This window comes from Eubalaena glacialis, chromosome 1 (genome assembly GCF_028564815.1).
Source record: "Eubalaena glacialis isolate mEubGla1 chromosome 1, mEubGla1.1.hap2.+ XY, whole genome shotgun sequence".
Taxonomy (NCBI): domain Eukaryota; kingdom Metazoa; phylum Chordata; class Mammalia; order Artiodactyla; family Balaenidae; genus Eubalaena; species Eubalaena glacialis.
In genome coordinates, this window is record NC_083716.1 from 91847213 (window position 1) to 91862740 (window position 15528).

General features: G+C 72.6%; 5 non-coding genes and 10 pseudogenes across 5 annotated transcripts; all 15 read left to right on the forward strand.

Annotated features, from left to right (window-relative positions):
• Positions 1 to 801: 801 nt before the first annotated feature.
• LOC133103737 (5S ribosomal RNA) lies at positions 802 to 920 on the forward strand. Its single transcript, XR_009703362.1, has one exon. It is a non-coding gene; the product is annotated as a 5S ribosomal RNA (ribosomal RNA).
• Positions 921 to 1837: 917 nt separating this feature from the next.
• On the forward strand, positions 1838 to 1956 carry LOC133105116 (5S ribosomal RNA; annotated as a pseudogene).
• A 911-nt stretch (positions 1957 to 2867) lies between these two features.
• Positions 2868 to 2986, forward strand: LOC133074798 (5S ribosomal RNA; annotated as a pseudogene).
• A 910-nt stretch (positions 2987 to 3896) lies between these two features.
• LOC133104340 (5S ribosomal RNA) lies at positions 3897 to 4015 on the forward strand. The gene has a single exon (XR_009703535.1). It is a non-coding gene; the product is annotated as a 5S ribosomal RNA (ribosomal RNA).
• A 917-nt stretch (positions 4016 to 4932) lies between these two features.
• Positions 4933 to 5051, forward strand: LOC133105123 (5S ribosomal RNA; annotated as a pseudogene).
• A 911-nt stretch (positions 5052 to 5962) lies between these two features.
• Positions 5963 to 6081, forward strand: LOC133074800 (5S ribosomal RNA; annotated as a pseudogene).
• Positions 6082 to 6991: 910 nt separating this feature from the next.
• Positions 6992 to 7110, forward strand: LOC133104922 (5S ribosomal RNA). Its single transcript, XR_009703773.1, has one exon. It is a non-coding gene; the product is annotated as a 5S ribosomal RNA (ribosomal RNA).
• Positions 7111 to 8027: 917 nt separating this feature from the next.
• On the forward strand, positions 8028 to 8146 carry LOC133105134 (5S ribosomal RNA; annotated as a pseudogene).
• A 911-nt stretch (positions 8147 to 9057) lies between these two features.
• On the forward strand, positions 9058 to 9176 carry LOC133074806 (5S ribosomal RNA; annotated as a pseudogene).
• Positions 9177 to 10086: 910 nt separating this feature from the next.
• On the forward strand, positions 10087 to 10205 carry LOC133074646 (5S ribosomal RNA). The gene has a single exon (XR_009697210.1). It is a non-coding gene; the product is annotated as a 5S ribosomal RNA (ribosomal RNA).
• Positions 10206 to 11122: 917 nt separating this feature from the next.
• LOC133105142 (5S ribosomal RNA) lies at positions 11123 to 11241 on the forward strand (annotated as a pseudogene).
• Positions 11242 to 12152: 911 nt separating this feature from the next.
• On the forward strand, positions 12153 to 12271 carry LOC133074812 (5S ribosomal RNA; annotated as a pseudogene).
• Positions 12272 to 13181: 910 nt separating this feature from the next.
• Positions 13182 to 13300, forward strand: LOC133075218 (5S ribosomal RNA). The gene has a single exon (XR_009697333.1). It is a non-coding gene; the product is annotated as a 5S ribosomal RNA (ribosomal RNA).
• Positions 13301 to 14217: 917 nt separating this feature from the next.
• On the forward strand, positions 14218 to 14336 carry LOC133105147 (5S ribosomal RNA; annotated as a pseudogene).
• A 911-nt stretch (positions 14337 to 15247) lies between these two features.
• Positions 15248 to 15366, forward strand: LOC133074816 (5S ribosomal RNA; annotated as a pseudogene).
• Positions 15367 to 15528: the final 162 nt, after the last annotated feature.

Sequence of the window (15528 nt, forward strand, 5' to 3'; positions counted from 1 at the left end):
CGCGCCGGAGGGATCGCTCCCCGCCGAGCTGGCTGGACATGCGGCCAGAATGCGGCCCTGGAAGGCAGCCGCCACCCCAGCCGCTCCCGTGGTGGCTGGCCCGGACCCAGACTCCGCCGCAGGCCGGGGTGCCGTCCGTGCGGCCCGCGAGGCCCTCGACCTGCACTTGGCCGCCCCCACCGGAGCCCAGCCGCGCCGCAGCCCCCTGTCTGCCCGTGTGTCTCTCCACAGCTCCCTCCGGAAAAAGCCCCCCCCTCCGCCGTTTCGCCACGGCCGGGGGCGGGAGCGGGGGCGGGGGCCGGGGCCGCTTCTCCGGGCCTGCCGGCCACCAGGGCCGGGGTCCTGTGCTCGGCGGGCGGCGTGGGGGCAAGGGGGGGCCTTGCTGGGGCTAAGGGGCCGTGCCCACTCCATGGTGGCTCCCAGTGGCTTCGGGCCAGCTGCTGCCCGGCCGGAGGGCCGGCCCGGCCGTGGCCGGGCTGCGCCTAACTCCGCGTGGGCGGGCAGGGGGGGATGCCCAAGGGACCGCGGCCGCCGGGCCCTGAAGCCTCCGGGGCCGCGTCCCTGTGAGCGTCGAGCGGGATCTGCGGCGGGGCGCCAAGCGCCGACGGGCCTGGAGCGTCCCGCCCGCCCTGGGCTGCGAGGTGGCCCACCACTCCGCCACCCCCGGGTCCCCGAGGCCTCCTGTCGCCTGCCTGGGCGGGCGGCAGGGCCCTGCCGGAGAGGGCTGGCCGCCGGCATGGCGGTAAGGCGCAGGCGCCAGCGAAGCTGGGCCTCAAGAGGCACCGCGCGGGCCCCTCCTGCGTCTACGGCCATACCACCCTGAACGCGCCCGATCTCGTCTGATCTCGGAAGCTAAGCAGGGTCGGGCCTGGTTAGTACTTGGATGGGAGACCGCCTGGGAATACCGGGTGCTGTAGGCTTTTTGCCTCCCGCTCCGCCTTCTCCTTTAGTCGCCCGCCGCCTCCGCCCCCGCCCCCGCCCCCGCCCCCGCCGGGCACCGCTGCAGGCCCCACCTCCTCCGGCCCCTCCCACCACAGCGCGCCAGAGGGGGCGCTCTCCGCCTGCCTGGCCGGCCAGGCGGCCAGAAGGCGGCCCTGGAAGGCAGCCGCATCCCAGCCGCTCCCGGGGTGGCTGGCCTGAACCCAGACTCCGCCTCAGGCCCGGGTGCCGGCCGTGCGGCCCGCGAGCCCCTTGACCTGCACCTGGCCGCCCCCACTAGCGCCCAGCCCCGGCGCAGCCACCTATCTGCCGGTGTGTCTCTCCACAGCTCCCTCCGGAAAAAGCCCCCCCTCCGCCGTTTCGCCACGGCCGAGTGCGGGAGCGGGGTCGTGGGCCAGGACTCGTTCTCCGAACCGGCCGACCACTAGGCACCGGGAACAGTGCTCGGCAGTTGGCGTGGATGCAAGTGTGGCCTTGCTGGCTGTAATGGGCCATGCCAACACAATGGTGGCTCCCAGTGGATTCGGGGCAACTGCCGTCGGGCAGGAGGGCCGGCCCGGCCACGGCTAGGTTGTGCCTAGCACTGCGTGAGTGGACAGGGTTGGTAATGCCCGAGGGACCTAGGGCCAAGGGACATTAAGCCTCCGGGGCCACGTCCTTGTGAGCATCAAGCGGGACCTGGGGCGGAGCGCCAAGCACCTACGGGCCTGGAGGATCCCGCCTGACCTGAGCTGCGAGGTCGCCCTTGACTATGCAACCCCTGGGTCCCTGAGGCCTCCTGTCGCCAGCCTGGGCGGGCGGCAGGGCCTTGCTGAAGAGGGCTGACCGCCGAGCAGGGAGCAAGTCGCCAGCACCAGCGAAGCAAAGCCTCAAGAGGCACCCCGTGGCCCCGGCTGCCCTCTAAGGCCATACCACCCTGAACGTGCCCCATCTCGTCTGATCGCGGAAGCTAAGCAGGGTCGGGCCTGGTTAGTACTTGGATGGGAGACCGCCTGGGAATACCGGGTGCTGTAGGCTTTTTGCCTCCCGCTCCGCCTTCTCCTTTAGTCGCCCGCCGCCTCCGCCGCCGCCCCCGCCCCCGCCGAGCAGCGCTGCAGGCCCCACCTCCTCCGGCCCCTCCCACCACAGCGCGCCAGAGGGGGCGCTCCGCGCCGGCCTGGCCGGCCAGGCGGCCAGAAGGCGGCCCTGGAAGGCAGCCGCCACCCCAGCCGCTCCCGTGGTGGCTGGCCCGGACCCAGACTCCGCCGCAGGCCGGGGTGCTGTCCGTGCGGCCCACGAAGCCCTCGACCTGCACTTGGCCGCCCCCACCGGAGCCCAGCCGCGCCGCAGCCCCCTGTCTGCCCGTGTGTATCTCCACAGCTCCCTCCGGAAAAAGCCCACGCTCCGCCGTTTCGCCACGGCCGGGGGCGGGAGCGGGGGCGGGGGCTGGGACCGGTTCGCTGGGCTGGCTAGACACCAGGCGCCGGGTCCTGTGCTCGGCGGGTGGCGTGGGGGCAAGGGTGGCCTTGCTGGGGCTAAGGGGCCGTGCCGGCTCAATGGTGGCTCCCAGTGGGTTAAGGGCCGACTGCCGTCGGGCAGGAGGGCCGGCCAGGCCGTGGCTGGGCTGCGCCTAGCACTGTGTGGATTGACAGGGTGGGGAATGCACAAGGGACCGAGGGCCACAGGCCCTTAAGCCTCCGGGGCCAAGTCCTGTGAGCGTTGAGCGGCTCTGGGGCGGAGGGCCAAGCGCCTACAGGCCTGGAGGGTCCCGCCTGACCTGAGCTGCGAAGTCGCCCACAACTCCACCACCCCCGGGCCCTCGAGGCCTCCTGTCGCTTGCCTGGGCGGACGGCAGGGCCGCGCCGGAGAGGGTTGGCTGCCGGGCTGGCGGTGAGTCGCCAGCACCAGCGAAGCTAAGCCTCAAGAGGCACACCGTGGCCCCCGCTGCATTCTACGGCCACACCTCCCTGAACGCACCACACCTCGTCTGATCTCGGAAGCTAATCAGGGTCTGGCCTGTTTCGTACCTGGATGGGAGACCACATGGGAATACCGAGTGCTGTAGGCTTTTTTGCCTCCCGCTCCGCCTTGACATTTAGTGGCCCGCGGCCGAGGCCGCCTCCGCCCCCGCTGAGCACCGCTGCAGGCCTCACCTCCTCACGTCCCTCCCAACACAGCGCGCCGGAGGGATCGCTCCCCGCCGAGCTGGCTGGACATGCGGCCAGAATGCGGCCCTGGAAGGCAGCCGCCACCCCAGCCGCTCCCGTGGTGGCTGGCCCGGACCCAGACTCCGCCGCAGGCCGGGGTGCCGTCCGTGCGGCCCGCGAGGCCCTCGACCTGCACTTGGCCGCCCCCACCGGAGCCCAGCCGCGCCGCAGCCCCCTGTCTGCCCGTGTGTCTCTCCACAGCTCCCTCCGGAAAAAGCCCCCCCCTCCGCCGTTTCGCCACGGCCGGGGGCGGGAGCGGGGGCGGGGGCCGGGGCCGCTTCTCCGGGCCTGCCGGCCACCAGGGCCGGGGTCCTGTGCTCGGCGGGCGGCGTGGGGGCAAGGGGGGGCCTTGCTGGGGCTAAGGGGCCGTGCCCACTCCATGGTGGCTCCCAGTGGCTTCGGGCCAGCTGCTGCCCGGCCGGAGGGCCGGCCCGGCCGTGGCCGGGCTGCGCCTAACTCCGCGTGGGCGGGCAGGGGGGGATGCCCAAGGGACCGCGGCCGCCGGGCCCTGAAGCCTCCGGGGCCGCGTCCCTGTGAGCGTCGAGCGGGATCTGCGGCGGGGCGCCAAGCGCCGACGGGCCTGGAGCGTCCCGCCCGCCCTGGGCTGCGAGGTGGCCCACCACTCCGCCACCCCCGGGTCCCCGAGGCCTCCTGTCGCCTGCCTGGGCGGGCGGCAGGGCCCTGCCGGAGAGGGCTGGCCGCCGGCATGGCGGTAAGGCGCAGGCGCCAGCGAAGCTGGGCCTCAAGAGGCACCGCGCGGGCCCCTCCTGCGTCTACGGCCATACCACCCTGAACGCGCCCGATCTCGTCTGATCTCGGAAGCTAAGCAGGGTCGGGCCTGGTTAGTACTTGGATGGGAGACCGCCTGGGAATACCGGGTGCTGTAGGCTTTTTGCCTCCCGCTCCGCCTTCTCCTTTAGTCGCCCGCCGCCTCCGCCCCCGCCCCCGCCCCCGCCCCCGCCGGGCACCGCTGCAGGCCCCACCTCCTCCGGCCCCTCCCACCACAGCGCGCCAGAGGGGGCGCTCTCCGCCTGCCTGGCCGGCCAGGCGGCCAGAAGGCGGCCCTGGAAGGCAGCCGCATCCCAGCCGCTCCCGGGGTGGCTGGCCTGAACCCAGACTCCGCCTCAGGCCCGGGTGCCGGCCGTGCGGCCCGCGAGCCCCTTGACCTGCACCTGGCCGCCCCCACTAGCGCCCAGCCCCGGCGCAGCCACCTATCTGCCGGTGTGTCTCTCCACAGCTCCCTCCGGAAAAAGCCCCCCCTCCGCCGTTTCGCCACGGCCGAGTGCGGGAGCGGGGTCGTGGGCCAGGACTCGTTCTCCGAACCGGCCGACCACTAGGCACCGGGAACAGTGCTCGGCAGTTGGCGTGGATGCAAGTGTGGCCTTGCTGGCTGTAATGGGCCATGCCAACACAATGGTGGCTCCCAGTGGATTCGGGGCAACTGCCGTCGGGCAGGAGGGCCGGCCCGGCCACGGCTAGGTTGTGCCTAGCACTGCGTGAGTGGACAGGGTTGGTAATGCCCGAGGGACCTAGGGCCAAGGGACATTAAGCCTCCGGGGCCACGTCCTTGTGAGCATCAAGCGGGACCTGGGGCGGAGCGCCAAGCACCTACGGGCCTGGAGGATCCCGCCTGACCTGAGCTGCGAGGTCGCCCTTGACTATGCAACCCCTGGGTCCCTGAGGCCTCCTGTCGCCAGCCTGGGCGGGCGGCAGGGCCTTGCTGAAGAGGGCTGACCGCCGAGCAGGGAGCAAGTCGCCAGCACCAGCGAAGCAAAGCCTCAAGAGGCACCCCGTGGCCCCGGCTGCCCTCTAAGGCCATACCACCCTGAACGTGCCCCATCTCGTCTGATCGCGGAAGCTAAGCAGGGTCGGGCCTGGTTAGTACTTGGATGGGAGACCGCCTGGGAATACCGGGTGCTGTAGGCTTTTTGCCTCCCGCTCCGCCTTCTCCTTTAGTCGCCCGCCGCCTCCGCCGCCGCCCCCGCCCCCGCCGAGCAGCGCTGCAGGCCCCACCTCCTCCGGCCCCTCCCACCACAGCGCGCCAGAGGGGGCGCTCCGCGCCGGCCTGGCCGGCCAGGCGGCCAGAAGGCGGCCCTGGAAGGCAGCCGCCACCCCAGCCGCTCCCGTGGTGGCTGGCCCGGACCCAGACTCCGCCGCAGGCCGGGGTGCCGTCCGTGCGGCCCACGAAGCCCTCGACCTGCACTTGGCCGCCCCCACCGGAGCCCAGCCGCGCCGCAGCCCCCTGTCTGCCCGTGTGTATCTCCACAGCTCCCTCCGGAAAAAGCCCACGCTCCGCCGTTTCGCCACGGCCGGGGGCGGGAGCGGGGGCGGGGGCTGGGACCGGTTCGCTGGGCTGGCTAGACACCAGGCGCCGGGTCCTGTGCTCGGCGGGTGGCGTGGGGGCAAGGGTGGCCTTGCTGGGGCTAAGGGGCCGTGCCGGCTCAATGGTGGCTCCCAGTGGGTTAAGGGCCGACTGCCGTCGGGCAGGAGGGCCGGCCAGGCCGTGGCTGGGCTGCGCCTAGCACTGTGTGGATTGACAGGGTGGGGAATGCACAAGGGACCGAGGGCCACAGGCCCTTAAGCCTCCGGGGCCAAGTCCTGTGAGCGTTGAGCGGCTCTGGGGCGGAGGGCCAAGCGCCTACAGGCCTGGAGGGTCCCGCCTGACCTGAGCTGCGAAGTCGCCCACAACTCCACCACCCCCGGGCCCTCGAGGCCTCCTGTCGCTTGCCTGGGCGGACGGCAGGGCCGCGCCGGAGAGGGTTGGCTGCCGGGCTGGCGGTGAGTCGCCAGCACCAGCGAAGCTAAGCCTCAAGAGGCACACCGTGGCCCCCGCTGCATTCTACGGCCACACCTCCCTGAACGCACCACACCTCGTCTGATCTCGGAAGCTAATCAGGGTCTGGCCTGTTTCGTACCTGGATGGGAGACCACATGGGAATACCGAGTGCTGTAGGCTTTTTTGCCTCCCGCTCCGCCTTGACATTTAGTGGCCCGCGGCCGAGGCCGCCTCCGCCCCCGCTGAGCACCGCTGCAGGCCTCACCTCCTCACGTCCCTCCCAACACAGCGCGCCGGAGGGATCGCTCCCCGCCGAGCTGGCTGGACATGCGGCCAGAATGCGGCCCTGGAAGGCAGCCGCCACCCCAGCCGCTCCCGTGGTGGCTGGCCCGGACCCAGACTCCGCCGCAGGCCGGGGTGCCGTCCGTGCGGCCCGCGAGGCCCTCGACCTGCACTTGGCCGCCCCCACCGGAGCCCAGCCGCGCCGCAGCCCCCTGTCTGCCCGTGTGTCTCTCCACAGCTCCCTCCGGAAAAAGCCCCCCCCTCCGCCGTTTCGCCACGGCCGGGGGCGGGAGCGGGGGCGGGGGCCGGGGCCGCTTCTCCGGGCCTGCCGGCCACCAGGGCCGGGGTCCTGTGCTCGGCGGGCGGCGTGGGGGCAAGGGGGGGCCTTGCTGGGGCTAAGGGGCCGTGCCCACTCCATGGTGGCTCCCAGTGGCTTCGGGCCAGCTGCTGCCCGGCCGGAGGGCCGGCCCGGCCGTGGCCGGGCTGCGCCTAACTCCGCGTGGGCGGGCAGGGGGGGATGCCCAAGGGACCGCGGCCGCCGGGCCCTGAAGCCTCCGGGGCCGCGTCCCTGTGAGCGTCGAGCGGGATCTGCGGCGGGGCGCCAAGCGCCGACGGGCCTGGAGCGTCCCGCCCGCCCTGGGCTGCGAGGTGGCCCACCACTCCGCCACCCCCGGGTCCCCGAGGCCTCCTGTCGCCTGCCTGGGCGGGCGGCAGGGCCCTGCCGGAGAGGGCTGGCCGCCGGCATGGCGGTAAGGCGCAGGCGCCAGCGAAGCTGGGCCTCAAGAGGCACCGCGCGGGCCCCTCCTGCGTCTACGGCCATACCACCCTGAACGCGCCCGATCTCGTCTGATCTCGGAAGCTAAGCAGGGTCGGGCCTGGTTAGTACTTGGATGGGAGACCGCCTGGGAATACCGGGTGCTGTAGGCTTTTTGCCTCCCGCTCCGCCTTCTCCTTTAGTCGCCCGCCGCCTCCGCCCCCGCCCCCGCCCCCGCCCCCGCCGGGCACCGCTGCAGGCCCCACCTCCTCCGGCCCCTCCCACCACAGCGCGCCAGAGGGGGCGCTCTCCGCCTGCCTGGCCGGCCAGGCGGCCAGAAGGCGGCCCTGGAAGGCAGCCGCATCCCAGCCGCTCCCGGGGTGGCTGGCCTGAACCCAGACTCCGCCTCAGGCCCGGGTGCCGGCCGTGCGGCCCGCGAGCCCCTTGACCTGCACCTGGCCGCCCCCACTAGCGCCCAGCCCCGGCGCAGCCACCTATCTGCCGGTGTGTCTCTCCACAGCTCCCTCCGGAAAAAGCCCCCCCTCCGCCGTTTCGCCACGGCCGAGTGCGGGAGCGGGGTCGTGGGCCAGGACTCGTTCTCCGAACCGGCCGACCACTAGGCACCGGGAACAGTGCTCGGCAGTTGGCGTGGATGCAAGTGTGGCCTTGCTGGCTGTAATGGGCCATGCCAACACAATGGTGGCTCCCAGTGGATTCGGGGCAACTGCCGTCGGGCAGGAGGGCCGGCCCGGCCACGGCTAGGTTGTGCCTAGCACTGCGTGAGTGGACAGGGTTGGTAATGCCCGAGGGACCTAGGGCCAAGGGACATTAAGCCTCCGGGGCCACGTCCTTGTGAGCATCAAGCGGGACCTGGGGCGGAGCGCCAAGCACCTACGGGCCTGGAGGATCCCGCCTGACCTGAGCTGCGAGGTCGCCCTTGACTATGCAACCCCTGGGTCCCTGAGGCCTCCTGTCGCCAGCCTGGGCGGGCGGCAGGGCCTTGCTGAAGAGGGCTGACCGCCGAGCAGGGAGCAAGTCGCCAGCACCAGCGAAGCAAAGCCTCAAGAGGCACCCCGTGGCCCCGGCTGCCCTCTAAGGCCATACCACCCTGAACGTGCCCCATCTCGTCTGATCGCGGAAGCTAAGCAGGGTCGGGCCTGGTTAGTACTTGGATGGGAGACCGCCTGGGAATACCGGGTGCTGTAGGCTTTTTGCCTCCCGCTCCGCCTTCTCCTTTAGTCGCCCGCCGCCTCCGCCGCCGCCCCCGCCCCCGCCGAGCAGCGCTGCAGGCCCCACCTCCTCCGGCCCCTCCCACCACAGCGCGCCAGAGGGGGCGCTCCGCGCCGGCCTGGCCGGCCAGGCGGCCAGAAGGCGGCCCTGGAAGGCAGCCGCCACCCCAGCCGCTCCCGTGGTGGCTGGCCCGGACCCAGACTCCGCCGCAGGCCGGGGTGCCGTCCGTGCGGCCCACGAAGCCCTCGACCTGCACTTGGCCGCCCCCACCGGAGCCCAGCCGCGCCGCAGCCCCCTGTCTGCCCGTGTGTATCTCCACAGCTCCCTCCGGAAAAAGCCCACGCTCCGCCGTTTCGCCACGGCCGGGGGCGGGAGCGGGGGCGGGGGCTGGGACCGGTTCGCTGGGCTGGCTAGACACCAGGCGCCGGGTCCTGTGCTCGGCGGGTGGCGTGGGGGCAAGGGTGGCCTTGCTGGGGCTAAGGGGCCGTGCCGGCTCAATGGTGGCTCCCAGTGGGTTAAGGGCCGACTGCCGTCGGGCAGGAGGGCCGGCCAGGCCGTGGCTGGGCTGCGCCTAGCACTGTGTGGATTGACAGGGTGGGGAATGCACAAGGGACCGAGGGCCACAGGCCCTTAAGCCTCCGGGGCCAAGTCCTGTGAGCGTTGAGCGGCTCTGGGGCGGAGGGCCAAGCGCCTACAGGCCTGGAGGGTCCCGCCTGACCTGAGCTGCGAAGTCGCCCACAACTCCACCACCCCCGGGCCCTCGAGGCCTCCTGTCGCTTGCCTGGGCGGACGGCAGGGCCGCGCCGGAGAGGGTTGGCTGCCGGGCTGGCGGTGAGTCGCCAGCACCAGCGAAGCTAAGCCTCAAGAGGCACACCGTGGCCCCCGCTGCATTCTACGGCCACACCTCCCTGAACGCACCACACCTCGTCTGATCTCGGAAGCTAATCAGGGTCTGGCCTGTTTCGTACCTGGATGGGAGACCACATGGGAATACCGAGTGCTGTAGGCTTTTTTGCCTCCCGCTCCGCCTTGACATTTAGTGGCCCGCGGCCGAGGCCGCCTCCGCCCCCGCTGAGCACCGCTGCAGGCCTCACCTCCTCACGTCCCTCCCAACACAGCGCGCCGGAGGGATCGCTCCCCGCCGAGCTGGCTGGACATGCGGCCAGAATGCGGCCCTGGAAGGCAGCCGCCACCCCAGCCGCTCCCGTGGTGGCTGGCCCGGACCCAGACTCCGCCGCAGGCCGGGGTGCCGTCCGTGCGGCCCGCGAGGCCCTCGACCTGCACTTGGCCGCCCCCACCGGAGCCCAGCCGCGCCGCAGCCCCCTGTCTGCCCGTGTGTCTCTCCACAGCTCCCTCCGGAAAAAGCCCCCCCCTCCGCCGTTTCGCCACGGCCGGGGGCGGGAGCGGGGGCGGGGGCCGGGGCCGCTTCTCCGGGCCTGCCGGCCACCAGGGCCGGGGTCCTGTGCTCGGCGGGCGGCGTGGGGGCAAGGGGGGGCCTTGCTGGGGCTAAGGGGCCGTGCCCACTCCATGGTGGCTCCCAGTGGCTTCGGGCCAGCTGCTGCCCGGCCGGAGGGCCGGCCCGGCCGTGGCCAGGCTGCGCCTAACTCCGCGTGGGCGGGCAGGGGGGGATGCCCAAGGGACCGCGGCCGCCGGGCCCTGAAGCCTCCGGGGCCGCGTCCCTGTGAGCGTCGAGCGGGATCTGCGGCGGGGCGCCAAGCGCCGACGGGCCTGGAGCGTCCCGCCCGCCCTGGGCTGCGAGGTGGCCCACCACTCCGCCACCCCCGGGTCCCCGAGGCCTCCTGTCGCCTGCCTGGGCGGGCGGCAGGGCCCTGCCGGAGAGGGCTGGCCGCCGGCATGGCGGTAAGGCGCAGGCGCCAGCGAAGCTGGGCCTCAAGAGGCACCGCGCGGGCCCCTCCTGCGTCTACGGCCATACCACCCTGAACGCGCCCGATCTCGTCTGATCTCGGAAGCTAAGCAGGGTCGGGCCTGGTTAGTACTTGGATGGGAGACCGCCTGGGAATACCGGGTGCTGTAGGCTTTTTGCCTCCCGCTCCGCCTTCTCCTTTAGTCGCCCGCCGCCTCCGCCCCCGCCCCCGCCCCCGCCCCCGCCGGGCACCGCTGCAGGCCCCACCTCCTCCGGCCCCTCCCACCACAGCGCGCCAGAGGGGGCGCTCTCCGCCTGCCTGGCCGGCCAGGCGGCCAGAAGGCGGCCCTGGAAGGCAGCCGCATCCCAGCCGCTCCCGGGGTGGCTGGCCTGAACCCAGACTCCGCCTCAGGCCCGGGTGCCGGCCGTGCGGCCCGCGAGCCCCTTGACCTGCACCTGGCCGCCCCCACTAGCGCCCAGCCCCGGCGCAGCCACCTATCTGCCGGTGTGTCTCTCCACAGCTCCCTCCGGAAAAAGCCCCCCCTCCGCCGTTTCGCCACGGCCGAGTGCGGGAGCGGGGTCGTGGGCCAGGACTCGTTCTCCGAACCGGCCGACCACTAGGCACCGGGAACAGTGCTCGGCAGTTGGCGTGGATGCAAGTGTGGCCTTGCTGGCTGTAATGGGCCATGCCAACACAATGGTGGCTCCCAGTGGATTCGGGGCAACTGCCGTCGGGCAGGAGGGCCGGCCCGGCCACGGCTAGGTTGTGCCTAGCACTGCGTGAGTGGACAGGGTTGGTAATGCCCGAGGGACCTAGGGCCAAGGGACATTAAGCCTCCGGGGCCACGTCCTTGTGAGCATCAAGCGGGACCTGGGGCGGAGCGCCAAGCACCTACGGGCCTGGAGGATCCCGCCTGACCTGAGCTGCGAGGTCGCCCTTGACTATGCAACCCCTGGGTCCCTGAGGCCTCCTGTCGCCAGCCTGGGCGGGCGGCAGGGCCTTGCTGAAGAGGGCTGACCGCCGAGCAGGGAGCAAGTCGCCAGCACCAGCGAAGCAAAGCCTCAAGAGGCACCCCGTGGCCCCGGCTGCCCTCTAAGGCCATACCACCCTGAACGTGCCCCATCTCGTCTGATCGCGGAAGCTAAGCAGGGTCGGGCCTGGTTAGTACTTGGATGGGAGACCGCCTGGGAATACCGGGTGCTGTAGGCTTTTTGCCTCCCGCTCCGCCTTCTCCTTTAGTCGCCCGCCGCCTCCGCCGCCGCCCCCGCCCCCGCCGAGCAGCGCTGCAGGCCCCACCTCCTCCGGCCCCTCCCACCACAGCGCGCCAGAGGGGGCGCTCCGCGCCGGCCTGGCCGGCCAGGCGGCCAGAAGGCGGCCCTGGAAGGCAGCCGCCACCCCAGCCGCTCCCGTGGTGGCTGGCCCGGACCCAGACTCCGCCGCAGGCCGGGGTGCCGTCCGTGCGGCCCACGAAGCCCTCGACCTGCACTTGGCCGCCCCCACCGGAGCCCAGCCGCGCCGCAGCCCCCTGTCTGCCCGTGTGTATCTCCACAGCTCCCTCCGGAAAAAGCCCACGCTCCGCCGTTTCGCCACGGCCGGGGGCGGGAGCGGGGGCGGGGGCTGGGACCGGTTCGCTGGGCTGGCTAGACACCAGGCGCCGGGTCCTGTGCTCGGCGGGTGGCGTGGGGGCAAGGGTGGCCTTGCTGGGGCTAAGGGGCCGTGCCGGCTCAATGGTGGCTCCCAGTGGGTTAAGGGCCGACTGCCGTCGGGCAGGAGGGCCGGCCAGGCCGTGGCTGGGCTGCGCCTAGCACTGTGTGGATTGACAGGGTGGGGAATGCACAAGGGACCGAGGGCCACAGGCCCTTAAGCCTCCGGGGCCAAGTCCTGTGAGCGTTGAGCGGCTCTGGGGCGGAGGGCCAAGCGCCTACAGGCCTGGAGGGTCCCGCCTGACCTGAGCTGCGAAGTCGCCCACAACTCCACCACCCCCGGGCCCTCGAGGCCTCCTGTCGCTTGCCTGGGCGGACGGCAGGGCCGCGCCGGAGAGGGTTGGCTGCCGGGCTGGCGGTGAGTCGCCAGCACCAGCGAAGCTAAGCCTCAAGAGGCACACCGTGGCCCCCGCTGCATTCTACGGCCACACCTCCCTGAACGCACCACACCTCGTCTGATCTCGGAAGCTAATCAGGGTCTGGCCTGTTTCGTACCTGGATGGGAGACCACATGGGAATACCGAGTGCTGTAGGCTTTTTTGCCTCCCGCTCCGCCTTGACATTTAGTGGCCCGCGGCCGAGGCCGCCTCCGCCCCCGCTGAGCACCGCTGCAGGCCTCACCTCCTCACGTCCCTCCCAACACAGCGCGCCGGAGGGATCGCTCCCCGCCGAGCTGGCTGGACATGCGGCCAGAATGCGGCCCTGGAAGGCAGCCGCCACCCCAGCCGCTCCCGTGGTGGCTGGCCCGGACCCAGACTCCGCCGCAGGCCGGGGTGCCGTCCGTGCGGCCCGCGAGGCCCTCGACCTGCACTTGGCCGCCCCCACCGGAGCCCAGCCGCGCCGCAGCCCCCTGTCTGCCCGTGTGTCTCTCCACAGCTCCCTCCGGAAAAAGCCCCCCCCTCCGCCGTTTCGCCACGGCCGGGGGCGGGAGCGGGGGCGGGGGCCGGGGCCGCTTCTCCGGGCCTGCCGGCCACCAGGGCCGGGGTCCTGTGCTCGGCGGGCGGCGTGGGGGCAAGGGGGGGCCTTGCTGGGGCTAAGGGGCCGTGCCCACTCCATGGTGGCTCCCAGTGGCTTCGGGCCAGCTGCTGCCCGGCCGGAGGGCCGGCCCGGCCGTGGCCGGGCTGCGCCTAACTCCGCGTGGGCGGGCAGGGGGGGATGCCCAAGGGACCGCGGCCGCCGGGCCCTGAAGCCTCCGGGGCCGCGTCCCTGTGAGCGTCGAGCGGGATCTGCGGCGGGGCGCCAAGCGCCGACGGGCCTGGAGCGTCCCGCCCGCCCTGGGCTGCGAGGTGGCCCACCACTCCGCCACCCCCGGGTCCCCGAGGCCTCCTGTCGCCTGCCTGGGCGGGCGGCAGGGCCCTGCCGGAGAGGGCTGGCCGCCGGCATGGCGGTAAGGCGCAGGCGCCAGCGAAGCTGGGCCTCAAGAGGCACCGCGCGGGCCCCTCCTGCGTCTACGGCCATACCACCCTGAACGCGCCCGATCTCGTCTGATCTCGGAAGCTAAGCAGGGTCGGGCCTGGTTAGTACTTGGATGGGAGACCGCCTGGGAATACCGGGTGCTGTAGGCTTTTTGCCTCCCGCTCCGCCTTCTCCTTTAGTCGCCCGCCGCCTCCGCCCCCGCCCCCGCCCCCGCCCCCGCCGGGCACCGCTGCAGGCCCCACCTCCTCCGGCCCCTCCCACCACAGCGCGCCAGAGGGGGCGCTCTCCGCCTGCCTGGCCGGCCAGGCGGCCAGAAGGCGGCCCTGGAAGGCAGCCGCATCCCAGCCGCTCCCGGGGTGGCTGGCCTGAACCCAGACTCCGCCTCAGGCCCGGGTGCCGGCCGTGCGGCCCGCGAGCCCCTTGACCTGCACCTGGCCGCCCCCACTAGCGCCCAGCCCCGGCGCAGCCACCTATCTGCCGGTGTGTCTCTCCACAGCTCCCTCCGGAAAAAGCCCCCCCTCCGCCGTTTCGCCACGGCCGAGTGCGGGAGCGGGGTCGTGGGCCAGGACTCGTTCTCCGAACCGGCCGACCACTAGGCACCGGGAACAGTGCTCGGCAGTTGGCGTGGATGCAAGTGTGGCCTTGCTGGCTGTAATGGGCCATGCCAACACAATGGTGGCTCCCAGTGGATTCGGGGCAACTGCCGTCGGGCAGGAGGGCCGGCCCGGCCACGGCTAGGTTGTGCCTAGCACTGCGTGAGTGGACAGGGTTGGTAATGCCCGAGGGACCTAGGGCCAAGGGACATTAAGCCTCCGGGGCCACGTCCTTGTGAGCATCAAGCGGGACCTGGGGCGGAGCGCCAAGCACCTACGGGCCTGGAGGATCCCGCCTGACCTGAGCTGCGAGGTCGCCCTTGACTATGCAACCCCTGGGTCCCTGAGGCCTCCTGTCGCCAGCCTGGGCGGGCGGCAGGGCCTTGCTGAAGAGGGCTGACCGCCGAGCAGGGAGCAAGTCGCCAGCACCAGCGAAGCAAAGCCTCAAGAGGCACCCCGTGGCCCCGGCTGCCCTCTAAGGCCATACCACCCTGAACGTGCCCCATCTCGTCTGATCGCGGAAGCTAAGCAGGGTCGGGCCTGGTTAGTACTTGGATGGGAGACCGCCTGGGAATACCGGGTGCTGTAGGCTTTTTGCCTCCCGCTCCGCCTTCTCCTTTAGTCGCCCGCCGCCTCCGCCGCCGCCCCCGCCCCCGCCGAGCAGCGCTGCAGGCCCCACCTCCTCCGGCCCCTCCCACCACAGCGCGCCAGAGGGGGCGCTCCGCGCCGGCCTGGCCGGCCAGGCGGCCAGAAGGCGGCCCTGGAAGGCAGCCGCCACCCCAGCCGCTCCCGTGGTGGCTGGCCCGGACCCAGACTCCGCCGCAGGCCGGGGTGCCGTCCGTGCGGCCCACGAAGCCCTCGACCTGCACTTGGCCGCCCCCACCGGAGCCCAGCCGCGCCGCAGCCCCCTGTCTGCCCGTGTGTATCTCCACAGCTCCCTCCGGAAAAAGCCCACGCTCCGCCGTTTCGCCACGGCCGGGGGCGGGAGCGGGGGCGGGGGCTGGGACCGGTTCGCTGGGCTGGCTAGACACCAGGCGCCGGGTCCTGTGCTCGGCGGGTGGCGTGGGGGCAAGGGTGGCCTTGCTGGGGCTAAGGGGCCGTGCCGGCTCAATGGTGGCTCCCAGTGGGTTAAGGGCCGACTGCCGTCGGGCAGGAGGGCCGGCCAGGCCGTGGCTGGGCTGCGCCTAGCACTGTGTGGATTGACAGGGTGGGGAATGCACAAGGGACCGAGGGCCACAGGCCCTTAAGCCTCCGGGGCCAAGTCCTGTGAGCGTTGAGCGGCTCTGGGGCGGAGGGCCAAGCGCCTACAGGCCTGGAGGGTCCCGCCTGACCTGAGCTGCGAAGTCGCCCACAACTCCACCACCCCCGGGCCCTCGAGGCCTCCTGTCGCTTGCCTGGGCGGACGGCAGGGCCGCGCCGGAGAGGGTTGGCTGCCGGGCTGGCGGTGAGTCGCCAGCACCAGCGAAGCTAAGCCTCAAGAGGCACACCGTGGCCCCCGCTGCATTCTACGGCCACACCTCCCTGAACGCACCACACCTCGTCTGATCTCGGAAGCTAATCAGGGTCTGGCCTGTTTCGTACCTGGATGGGAGACCACATGGGAATACCGAGTGCTGTAGGCTTTTTTGCCTCCCGCTCCGCCTTGACATTTAGTGGCCCGCGGCCGAGGCCGCCTCCGCCCCCGCTGAGCACCGCTGCAGGCCTCACCTCCTCACGTCCCTCCCAACACAGCGCGCCGGAGGGATCGCTCCCCGCCGAGCTGGCTGGACATGCGGCCAGAATGC